We start from the raw sequence: 12,604 nt of genomic DNA, 5'->3' as shown, positions 1-12,604 counted from the left end.
AAGGTAATCATCTCTAGTTGTTATTATATTCACACAATGGAAACTTCAGAGCCATCCAATATGTTGTCATTGGATTCCTTTCTTTCCACAAAAGACCAAACTAGGTCATTTCAAACCCAAGTCACTTTCAAGAGATTCTAGAAGGCACTCTAAGAGTCAGCAAAGAGATCACATTCCTGGATTTCTGACTTGTTGTCCAGATCTGCTACTGAATCAGATTCAGGCAAGTGTGAACTGGAGAAACGAACTAATCATTAGCACCATCCAAACAAAATGAAAGGAGCTCTTTTGTTATAGTGGCTGGATATTCAGGTTTGAAAGGAGGAAGTGATGGAGGAAAAAGGAAAAGAAAATACAGCCGTCAATTGCCTTCCCTTTGAACGTGCTTCTCTTGCCTTCTCTGTTTCTATTTTTCACAACTATGTGATTGAAATGGAATGTTTGGAGGCATTAAATCAGAACTGAAAAGACGATTTGCTATAACCTGATGAGGCTATCTACTAATATGTTTATCACCCAGACGTGCCTGTAACTGGGTCCTATTTAGTTTGCCCAGAAAACATTTCTTTGCTAAATTATAAAGTCCCAGAAGTGGTACCTTCCCTGTAAAATCACATTTGGTTTCAGGGGTCAGCCCCAGAATAGTCAATGCAGTTTTATTTCTAGGTCCAGTTACAAGGGTTGTTCATTTCATAGACTTCCTTCAGTGGATTTAGCCACATTCTCAAAACACAACATACTATTTCTGAAGAGGGTCTAGAGATGAAAAACTATACCTATTAAGGCAAATAATTAATGTCATGAAACATCATGAGTAACATTCGAATAAATGTTCTAACATCAAATTTGTGTTTATGACAAAGAACTTAAAATTTTCATCTCATATATCACTAATCCTCCTTCATACCCTGGGCACATGGGAGTCTATGACTCCCAGGTGTATCTAATTGAGAATAAGCTTAGTTACAAAGAAAGCAATTGAGGCTTTGAAGTCTAGAGGCAGACAGATGGAAATATGAATATGTAAAAACTATGTCCAGTGTAACCTTAGCACATATGGCAGCTAATATTATTATTATCCAAATGCCACTTTGGGGTATTTTCTTAATGGATTTCTTTAAAATCCTTTTACATAGTTGTGGACTTTTAAAACCAATGGTTCTTAAAGGGAGGGGGGGACTTTTGCCTCCTGCCCCCCACCCCAATTTGGCTAAGTGTTGGGACATTTTCAATTTTCATAACTCAGGGAGAAGGGTGCTACTGGCATCTGGTGGGCAGAGGCCAGATAAGCTGCTCAACATCCTACAATGCACAGGAAAGATTCTCACAAGAAAGAATTATCTGGCCCAAGATGTCAGTAGTACCCAGTTCAACAAATCCTGCTCTTGGCCATCATTTTTCCTTCTCTTGGAGTCTGGTAACACCCCCTCCCCCCAAACCCCCTCTCTACACACACAAAGACATCAGGATCTAACCTGTGACCGGGCTAGGTGTTCTATATGGTGGTCTGATGCGCGGAGTGCACGTGCTTTGCAAGCTCACCAGCTGTGGCTCCCCCTTTTGTTATCCTAAGCCAGTTGCTTAACCCTTTGAAATTCCTTTCTTAAAAAAAGAGAAAAGAAAATCTACACAGTATGAACCATACCTAACCTCATAAGGTGTGGTGAACACTGAATCAAGTTTTATATATGCATATATATAGCTATACATATTGTATAGTTATATATCAATATTTTCAGTAAAAGTTATTTCCCTTATTCTGTTCAGCCCCACCCATCCATCTCCCTGTCCCTCCCTTCCCCCTGTCAGTGTCCCTCATCCCCTAGGGTTCTAAGGTTCTCTGAGGGTTCTCATCCCTCAGGTTCTCTCTTTCAAAATGCCTTAAGTCCGTTGGTGGCAAAAATCAAGCTTGGGCTAGGAAGTGAGTCACCACCCAGCAGCTAAAGGAGTTTGTTTTTCTTTCTCTGAATGTATTTCTTAAGAATTTCAGCCTGATCCTTCAGCCTCCTGTTGGTTGAATCCTCTCTTAATGTTTAAGACACACAAAGAGAGAGCTATGGCACCAAGACGTTTTCCAATTGCTAGGAATGAGAGTTTTTGAAATACCGAAAATAACCAGAGGGCAGAGAGCCCTGAAATCCTGTTACATAAGCAGATGTTGGAGGACCGGGCTGGTTTTGAGGTTCCTTTCTCCAAAAGCCAATCTCCGCTGATCCTTTCCAACCTTTTCTGGATTTGCCTTAATGCTGCAGAGAAGTCTCAAGAGGGGCCTCTGGATGCTGCTCAGTGCCGGCAGCACCAGGAGAACTTGCTTGTCAAAAAGCACAGCCAGGAGTGTTGAGTGAAGGGCCGGGTTTTACCAGCGGGCGGTGGAAGACAGGGGCTTCGGGGGCGCAGCGGGCGGCGGGATCGCGGCCGGCGGGGGAGACCTCTGCCCCGCGCCCCGCCTGCTCCGCGTCCCCCAGCGCCTGGGATGCGCCACTCCGACGGCCAGCTTCCCCGCCTTTCCCTCGCCTATGAACTCTTCAGTAGCCCTGAACCGTTATTTAGCTTTTCAAATTCACAGAAAACACCTTTTGTTATCACGATCACCCACGACTCCCCCCACCCCGTCCCCATCATCAAAAATGTCATACAGGGCCTTCCCTGGTGGCGCAGTGGTTGAGTCCGCCTGCCGATGCAGGGGACGCGGGTTCGTGCCCCGGTCCGGGAGGATCCCACATGCCGTGGAGCGGCTGGGCCCGTGAGCCATGGCCGCTGAGCCTGCGCGTCCGGAGCCTGTGCTCCGCAACGGGAGGGGCCACAACAGTGAGAGGCCCGCGTACCGCCAAAAAAAAAAAAAAAAATGCCGTACAAAATGGAAAATAATCCATTTCCCCTTTCCTTCTATATCTTGCTTGTTTGACTGTCTCTGTCTCCTATTCATTTTCTCCGCAGCCCTCTCCCTGTCTGTGGGCTACATCCCTTTGTCTATATCTATTTCTCTTCGTCCTCTCTCTCTGTCTCTATCTCCCTCTCTCTCTCTTTCTCTTTCTCCCCCCCCTCCCGTTTCCACTGCTTCCTCCACTCCTGCACCCCCCTCTCTCCCTCCCTCCCCGTCTCTCCTCCCTCTTTCGGGCTCCTGGCTCTGCCCTCCCCGCCCCTCCCCAGAGAAGAGTGTCCAGCTCCCCCCGGGGCTGCCCGCCCGCCGCTCCTTCTCTGCCCACCTACTGTGAGGGGCAGCTCCTCCCACCTGCGCATAAAAGCCAAGTGCATGTTACCAGCAGCGGATCAGAGCACTTTCCCGGTCCTCTCCTGTGGGAGCCCCCGGCCTCTCCTCTGGATCTTACGTGCTCAAGGTAAGATAACACTTCTGCAGGCATCTGACCTACTAGGGGTTGCTTCGGGGGGAATCAATTTCCTCTGGTCAACATGCTTACTGTTTGGGTAGAGCTGATTCTTATGGATTCCAGATCAGCTGCTCCTTTAAACCAGCAACTGGTTTGAAAACAAACTTCTGTTTGAACGGTAGAATAAAAGTTCATTCGGGGCAGAAACAGCAGCATAAATATTACAAAAACCTTTTCTCCTTCTAAATCACTTTTCCCCTTTTGCCGGCTGTTGCGGAGGTTAAAGTGTATCTGTTAGGGTGCTTTCCTGGCCGTTTTTCATTGTAAATATTTCACATATCAGTGGGGCAAGGAAAACTTTGTCCCATTGTCAAAAATGTACTTTAAAAGAACACAATGAGTTTCCTAAAAATAGCACAGTCAAAGGTCTGCTAACAATTTTGCGATGTTTTCCAAACCCCCAAGACAGCTTCTGTGAGCCCTTTAAAAAAATATCTTTCCAGGTTTAAGTGCTTGGAAAAAATTATGTGAATGGGTGCCCTTTGCACAGAGACGGTAATCAGGTGGCTGGTAGATAGGAAAGAACAAATCCAAATTGACAAGCTGGGGCACAGTGTGAGAGCGCATAGCTATCTTTTCAAGACATCCTAAAATGAGAATTGTGTTGCAATAAGTGTATAAAAGAACTTCATGAATTTCTATACACACACCTGAACATAAAGCGTTTCAATGTGTTCCACAGTCAGAGAAGAATACAGGCCAGATTATCCAATACTTCTGTTGACACCAGAGGGTTGTAAAGAACGATTAGCTAAGAAGCCTTTGGAAGTTTGATCCCTGCTTGTCACCCTCTTTTCCCTCCTCTAGTAAAAATGGACCTGATTGACACCCGATTCTTGCAGAGTTATTGTCTTTAAGCTACTCTCATTTTTAAAGACTTCAGTCTTTACCTTCTGATTTCTGAAGTCTGAGAATGAGTGTTGTGCACCTGTGAAAGGAAAAACGTCTTCTGCAGCTACTTCTGGAAAACCAGACATTTGGTCCATGAAGTCTGCCATCAGAATCTGCGGGCTGTGTGGGATGAAACCCTTTCATGTGGGAGAAAAACCCTCTTCAAATATTTCCTCTGGGGAATTGCAAAAGACTGCTTAGAGACAGCAAACCAAAGCTGGCAGTCAGGAAACCAAACCACTATTTCAGCCCTCAAGGTTCTTAAAGTAAGAGAGAAAAAGTTTTACTTTTTTTTTTTTTGGTTTGCTTATATTGTTTCACTTGAAAGGGGAAAACTCCAAAGATGTAAAAAATTCTTCACTATTAAAGAAAATAGAATCATTATAAGTCTAACTGAGGGTCTTCCAAACCTTTCCTCCTTATTGTTTGCATATCAAAAGAAATAATAAAGGTATTTTAAATGCCGATTTGGCACAGAGAGGATTCAATGCTATTATTCAAATGAAAGAGTTATTTGTAAAACTTTCTGTCATGTGAAATTTTGCTTCATTGGAAAAAAAATTATTGCTAGGAGTGTGGTTTCCTTTAAGAAAATGATATAAAATTACTATTGGCCATGATAATAAGTGACCTGAGCATATTAAAATACCTTTTATCTTGAGCCACAGTGCAGACTGCTTGCTTCATATTTGCAGTAAGTGGGTAATCAACCATGACAAGAGCACAGGTATGGGACCAAGCCAAACCAAGTGTGTGGTATGTCCAAGCTAATTCCTGTTTTATGTTAGTGCCGGACTCACACCCATCATCACAAGGGTGAAAATACACTGCTTCATTCACCAGATCCCCTTGAGGAAAGTTATCTTTTCTGGGAGGAAAAAAAAAGTGCTGCTAGCGTAAAAGAGCTCCCTGTTATTCCTAAATTTGGGGATGAAAAGTGTTCTCCCACGGTTTGCTTCTGCTTTTCCTGGCAGTTAATCCACTCTACCGGCTATGAACCATTTAACCGTAACTGCCTTCCCCATGTGCCATCACGTTCAACACCCTAAATAACTGGGTGAGATCATTCTAGCCTGTTTATGATCTAACTTTCCCAGGGGTCTTTACCAGACACTCAAAGTGATGCTTTCTCCACACTTTCCTTCTTAAGTTTATAGAAAAATCAGTGGTGGGGTTTCATGGAGTTACCCCAATGTCTCTCCCTTTGCACAGGATGTGGAGACATGAGTCTCATCTATGCCATTATATAGCTGCCCCCGGATCGGCTTCATGGCCATACCTACCCAGTACCATTCCAGCAGGCTTTGAATGACTCTTTTAATGTTTCTCATAAAAGAAAAGATAAGCAGCTGCCTGTTTCCCTAGAGACACGGGGAGAGTGCTCCGTTGATTTTGAGAGCCTGCTACACTTAGGGAGACACACATTTTAGATCTTCTGCTATTCCCAAAATTGTAAAACAATATTCCTTCAATGATCAGAAAGTATATCCCACCTTAATTCCATTTGTGAAACAAAAATCAAGGAGGGGAGGATGGGGGTGAGCAGAGAATTGAGAGAGAAGCTGGGCAGAATCACTCCTAGGAAGTACCCCGGAAGAGAAAGATCAGAATCTCTGTTACAAATGCAACTGCTTTTTGCTCTTATTTATGTGGAATATGGGGAAACACTGAAGAGCAAAAATCCATATCTGCTCTTGTTTTTTTCCTTAAATCAGTGAGAGTATTTCCAGTAATAAGTTAAGATCCATCTCTACTATGCCCTTCTCGAACAGAAGAGAACAGCTCGGTTCTAAAGACCAAAATGATTTCAGGTCTGCCCCACATTAAAACCCATAGAACTTTGCCAGTTATAATTTTAAAAGCTACATTATGAATATAAAAACCTCAGAACATATTTTTAACTAATGGGTGGTTCACATCAACAAATCCACCCCTAACTCTCCCAAAGGGGCCCATGTTCAGTAACTACTACACACAAGTTAGAAGTTACAGGCAGCAGTTTACTCCTTCCTATCCATGGTCTTCCACTTTGATATGGCAACTTGCAGCGCTATTGAGATGCAGCCATATTTCCCAACCTCTGGTCCTCCAAGTAACCCTCTGAAAATCAAGTCTTTCTTCAGGCCTTGGCTTTCTTCTCTTCCACCAGCCCCCATAAACGTACATATGCATAATTCAAAGAGGGTATAGATCTTCAGACTAGAGTGCACTCTTCTGAGAGTTTCATTGTTCTAGCTGTTGAGTAAAAAGAAAGAAAAAAAGAGACAGAGAGAGGGGAAGTTAAGAGAAGAATGAATGCCCTATGGAATTTAGAGAATCTTTCATTTTAACATTGTGTAAAAAGAACCGCTTACTACCCAAAGCATCTAGAAATTTAAATTGAAAAAAAAAAAGGGCCAGTTTACAGGTTGTTACAAAATGCTAAGGATATAATGAAAAAGATCTTCCAATGACCTGGCAGTCATTGACATCAGTTTATGCACCATAGTACTAAATTAGAGCTCTGCTAGAATTCCCCTTTGCAGAGACCCAAGGAGTGAAAACTGGGAAAGAATGTTAACCACATTTCAGCACCAAGAGAGGAGCCACTAATTAGACATTCCACTATCGCTTTGGTAACTAGGTTTGCTGTTTAAGGAAGGAGGTTCTTTACAGTCTATCCTCAAGCAAATGGATTTGCAGCAAGAGGTCTAAAGAGAGTCACACACAAGGTCGGAATGTCTATGATCTGGGGGCCCTGTGAACACAAATCCACAAAGCAGTTGAAACTGCATGGAATCAGACTGAAGTGACTGAATCAAAAATGTTCCCAAGAACTGATCATAGAGTAATCAGCTAAAATAATAATGAATTCTAACTTCTCAATGTAACAAAATGCCAAAGCACCTCAGGACACCCATAGCTGACTATGTAAAATATTAAAACACACAGATGGTCCACTTTCAATCTCCTCTATTAATTTTGGGCTCACTTCTATTGCCCTTCCTGGAAAACAAAAGCTGTCCTTCTCTCCTTCAGCACAGGGTTTGCAGATGTGGTCATGCCCCTCTGTGCTACCTCCTTTTTTTCTTTCAGTGGAAGAAATCTCTTTTCAATTCTTATAGATCAAGTTTCTGGAGTACCACTCATAGTTGTGTCATTCCTCATTATCAAAAGTCTCATACTTCTCTTAAACAGGATGTAAATTTTCACTCCAACAAATAAAAAGGCTTTACATTTTTCTAAACCATAATTCATATACCTAGAAGAGAGGTAATTTAAACTTGCTACATGCCTCCAAACTGAAATGAAGTTTCTAAGCACTTTATTTATCTAGGCCCTATTCTAACTTCGTGGGGTTTAAAAATTTATTTAGGGAATCACACAGTATAAATGCTGGAAGGATCCTCAGAGCTAATTTTAACTAAAGTTAATTTTACAGATGAGAAATGTCAGAGAGGCTGATGTCTTGCCTAAGATCACCCAGATGTGTGTAGGAGAAGCAGGGCTGGAGTTCATATAGCCAGACTCCCTGATCAGCACTCTATCTTGAATAACTATAATGTGTCTTCCCCACATAGTGAGTATCTAAGATGTTTCTAACTATGCCAAGAATTCTGCTAGAACATAAAATATAGGGTTCTAAGAAACCACAACCTGGTAGAGGTTTGGGGCTGCAACTATACCTCTACAGAATGTTTGGAAACATTGATTGATACAGTCCCGTGTGAAGAGTGAAATCACTGTCACCATCACAGGGACCTTGTGTGTTTTTCTTCATTCCAGGGTCTGATACATAATAGCTGCTTGGTAAATCTGTGTTGTGTGGGTGAATGAATGAAAAAAAAAACCCAAAAAGCCTAAGTATAAAATATCCATATTTCTTAACTCCTTCCATAAAAATCCTTATGAGTCTATAGGGACTTATAGAGACTCAAATCTCAAGTATATCAAATTTAAGATTCCCTTGTGCTTTAGGAAATGTAGGAGAGTTCATTTAGCCTTATCAATGGCTAAGCCATTTCCCTGCTTGCAGTGCTTTCACTAGTCCTTACATCTGCCCGACTTCTAGAAAGAGTACTGTTTTTTGCAGCAGGCTTAAGATCGAGTTCCAATTCTACGTGGCAGAAAAAATGTATTATTTTTATGTGATGATTTACAGCATAACCTTCCTCCTCTCCTACCACATTGACAGTGTGTTGCCAATATAACCACCTAGCATCTCCCCAGGTCTTTAATGAGAGAAAGGGCAAGATATGCATAATGGACCATCAGAGGAAACTTTGAGGGACATACTGGTTGAGGGGTGTAGGCATGAGAAGTGTTATGACAGAGGGGAGGGGTCATCAACGGGCCAAGAGTACAGAGAGAGGATAGTGCAGCTAAGAGGGTCCATTCCTCTGAAACAGAAGAGGGAGAAACTCTGGAGAGTTTTGAGGTGCTAGAAAAGAGATTTTTAATACGATCATCTGAGCTAAGACCTACTCAAATGTTGGGGAGGTGAAATCCTATTTGGGTCAGGCTTCTTTTGGCGTAACACCATTCAAGGACTGCCTTACATTGGTGAAAGCTTTATATGCTTTTCATCTATTAAAACTCTTCTTAACCCTTAACTGGACTTCCAGTTAAGAAAGAAAAGAGACCTCATTGTAGACCTGACTCTGACCCAGCGTACCAACTCCATGGATGTCATGTCATCAAAATGTTCTCTGCTGGAGCTTCCCTGGTGGCGCAGTGGTTGAGAGTCTGCCTGCCGATGCAGGGGATGCGGGTTCGTGCCCTGGTCCGGGAAGATCCCACATGCCGCGGAGCGGCTGGGCCCGTGAGCCATGGCCGCTGAGCCTGCGCGTCCGGAGCCTGTGCTCCGCAACGGCAGGGGCCACAACAGTGAGAGGCCCACGTACTGCAAAAAAAAAAAAAAAAAAAAGTTCTGTGCTAAGATAACAATACAATTTTTAGGAATGTTACTCCAATGTGGAAAATGATAAAGGTAGAAAAGAATATTCTTGTATCTTTTCTAGAAAGAATTTACCCTGTGGACAGATGTTACCCCAGATGCTTGTTCACTTTCCTGTAAAGCATGCCTGACAATTGCGTATCTTTGAAACAGTCACTGTGTTTCTGAAATTGATTTATTGTGTGTTAAAATGTACATGGTCTATGACTAAGCATCATTGTGAAAACATACTTTTAAGTAAGTCTTTCTTGAAGACTGTCTTTCTTAAGCTCTCTTGATGAGTTTACATCTCAGGATATTTAGCCATTGGCATCATTTGATGTGCTGAGATTAAAGACAACTAGTCACTTCATGTACTACTTTTCCAACTCCAACTGAATAGGCCTGGGTGTGGGTGTCAGCTGTTGGCTTCTCCAGGAAATAAAATGTATCAGCCTGTTGGGGAGCTTCTCCAGTCCTCTCTGTTAGCTAGATAAAACAGAAATTCTGGGCCATCATTAAGGTTTCATGTATTAGGGCAACTATGGCTTGTTTATGCAGATATTTCGCTACCCAGCAGCAGAGTGGCTAAGCCACAGCTGTCCTCAGTTCAACAGGAGGACAGCAAACCTTCAGAGCTGGTTGAAGGGCATTGTCCAGGACAGCTGGGAGATGTTTTGTCAGCTCTCATCCCATTTAGTGTGTTCCTCTATCATGCCATGCGCACGCTAAAGATAAATCTAAATTTGGTTCATAAATTCAAAGTGATGGCTGCACATTATTATATTTCTTTAAAGGTCTGTACTTAACAATTGTCCTGTCTTAAAGTCCAAAAGTCATGGCGTTCATCAGTGCTGTAAATGCAAACAAGTGGCCTCTTGTTAAAGGGCAGACACAAGATAATGCCAAGGACTACATGAAGGGAGACGCTAGGTGGGGCTAAGAATTTGTGTCTGAGGCGGCCAAGACTGTTGAGGTTGGAACAATGAGGGAAGAAAAGGGATCTGCAGTAAAAATATGCTATTGGAGTCACAACCCCTAGTCTAACACCTTGTCTAGTTCCCCATCTAGCTCCCAGTTGATTCCAGTCCCCTGCTGTTCAAATGAGTGGGGAGGGAGGTTATGACCAGTAGAGGGAGCCAGGGGGTTGAGTGTCTCAGAATAGAAAACTGACTTGTTCCCAGGGGGAGCCTTTAGATTTGCATTTTTCTGATAAAAGGCAGAACAAGGTGTCCTTTTCAACCAGTGGCTAAAATGTACCACGGGAGTGTATCACATTGTTGGTTTTCTTTAAAAAATAATAATAATAATAATCCCAATGTAAGCCTCTGCAAATAAATCACCTGCATTTCAGCAATGCCAGAAATGTCCAGGCTTGTAGAAGTTTAGTTGAAAGAAAACCAAGGCAATCTTAGAAAATGTTCCTTCCAAGGCCACCACCAGCCAAGACTAAATGCTCAGTTCAGTAATAAATAAACCACAGCAGCTGAGAGTCAGTGAGAGACAAGTGCAGAAAGAGCAGAGAGCCGAGAAGATCTCATGGGCTCCAAAGGGAAGCCCCAGTGTCCTGCCAGGACCAGCCCCTGGTCACCAGGACAGGGGAAGGGAAATGCAAGAAAGATGGAGGCGGAAATGGGCCAAACAGGCTTCTCCAATCGAGATGGCCCAGAACCTGCACTCCAGGATCCTGGTCTCTCCAGGAGCAGCCAGAGCGTTGCCTAGATCGAAGTGAATACCCTTCAGTTGAACATTTCCATTGTGCAGCGGTGTGGGGATGGCTTGTTAAGACTTGAGACAACTGCGTAATTCAGAACCCTCTGGAGGATAGAGATCAATTAGGACCATTAAAAAAATCCTTGGCACACCAGGGAAGGGCTGCTTGCTTTGTAAAAAGTATGACATTGGGGCTTCCCTGGTGGCGCAGTGGTTGAGAGTCCGCCTGCCGATGCAGGGGACACGAGTTTGTGCCCCGGTCCGGGAAGATCCCACATGCCGCGGAGCGGCTGGGCCCGTGAGCCATGGCCGCTGAGCCTGTGCGTCCGGAGCCTGTGCTCCGCAACGGGAGAGGCCACAGCAGTGAGAGGCCCGCGTACCGCAAAAAAAAAAAAGTATGACATTCACAGGAAAACAGAGCAGTCCTCTCTCTAAGACTGTTACTGATCTCAATAGAAATGCAGCTGTGAAGTTCGTATGCATGTGGCCTGAGGATCCCCTGTTTCAGAAAATCTTCAGTGTTTTAATTCCCAGAACACTTTGACTCATTCTGGGGCCTTGATCATCTGTGTGCCTTAATTTATTTATCTTAAATAGAAGAACCATTCACAAATAACCACTCTCTTTACCATTTAGAGACACTAGAGGTCTTGCCAAGTATTTTACAGAATGGTGCTGCTTAAGCATACATACATAGTAAATGGATTGTACTCACGATACCTGGAGATGGCTCTTGGTATTTATTTAGAATCAAGTCGAAAGGGAATACAATTCCAAATAAGCACGCAACTTGCCAAGATGTACCAAGGGCATTTTTATTTCTTAGAGTACCAAGAACAATTCTGCATGTCTCAAGGGGCCAGATAAGGTCAAGGGTAAGTAGAAAAAGGAAAAGAAACAATAATTAAACTATGACTTAAAGAGTCTCAAGAGGCCTATATGTTCACTTATCCATATTTGACACCAGTCAACAGATAATTCCTCATACAGAAAAAAAGGTTTTGTGATTTAAAAATTCTATTTTAACTGGGGAAAGATATTTTTAATAATGACTGTTACATTGTATAAAATCTCTGAATGCCACTTCTTCAACATTCTCCAAAGTGTGTTTCAAAAACAGTAATACCTGGGATATTAAAGCGTTTATACAGAAAAAGTTTCTGTGGTCAAATAAATTTTAGAAATACTCAATGAAATAATATGACCAATTTTATTCACTGCAAGATTTCACAAAGAGCTTAATATGCTCTGTATATTTTCATTCTTCAAAAAAGTTACAGTAAATAGTGTGCCCTCAACTTGTTTGATGACAAATCTTCCCAACTTGAGAGCATCTTCCTGGTATTCTATGGTACAGCTTGGGAACAGCTTAGGAATCACTGTCCTACTTCATTATTTCAAGATCTACTGGGACATGGTATGTTCAGTGCCGCTAGTTAATATGTAATACACATGGAGTGTCAGTATATATTATGTGCTATGTCAAACCATAAAATAAGAAACAAGCCCAGTGTGATTTCCAAACCCAACTGAAAAGGGAACAAAAGAAACAGATGACTATGTCTTGGTCCCATGGCTCAGTTCTTTATAATAATAACCGCAGAAATGTCAGAATAATTTGTTCGTTACATACAATAGGTGAGAGAGAAAAAGGGGGGTGGGGAGTGATAGGAAGAAAGAAAAATAAAGGAAGGAA

At 42.6% G+C, this 12,604-nt stretch overlaps 1 protein-coding gene across 3 annotated transcripts in view; it reads left to right on the top strand.

Annotated features, from left to right (window-relative positions):
* Positions 1-3,174: 3,174 nt before the first annotated feature.
* The window catches only part of COL8A1 (collagen type VIII alpha 1 chain), a 155,467-nt gene continuing 146,037 nt past the window's right edge, over positions 3,175-12,604 (top strand). For 2 of the 3 annotated variants that reach the window (XM_082626195.1, XM_082626194.1), the window contains exon 1: positions 3,175-3,338. The gene's annotated coding sequence lies outside the window, so the exon portion shown is untranslated. The remainder of the gene's footprint in view (positions 3,339-12,604) is intronic. The other variant, XM_082626196.1, reaches the window with a different exon arrangement.

Source organism: Mesoplodon mirus, assembly GCF_964341445.2.
Source record: "Mesoplodon mirus genome assembly, chromosome: 6".
NCBI lineage: Eukaryota > Metazoa > Chordata > Mammalia > Artiodactyla > Ziphiidae > Mesoplodon > Mesoplodon mirus.
The sequence above is the reverse complement of the archived record's forward strand: the minus strand, read 5'-3'. Positions and strand labels throughout refer to the sequence as shown.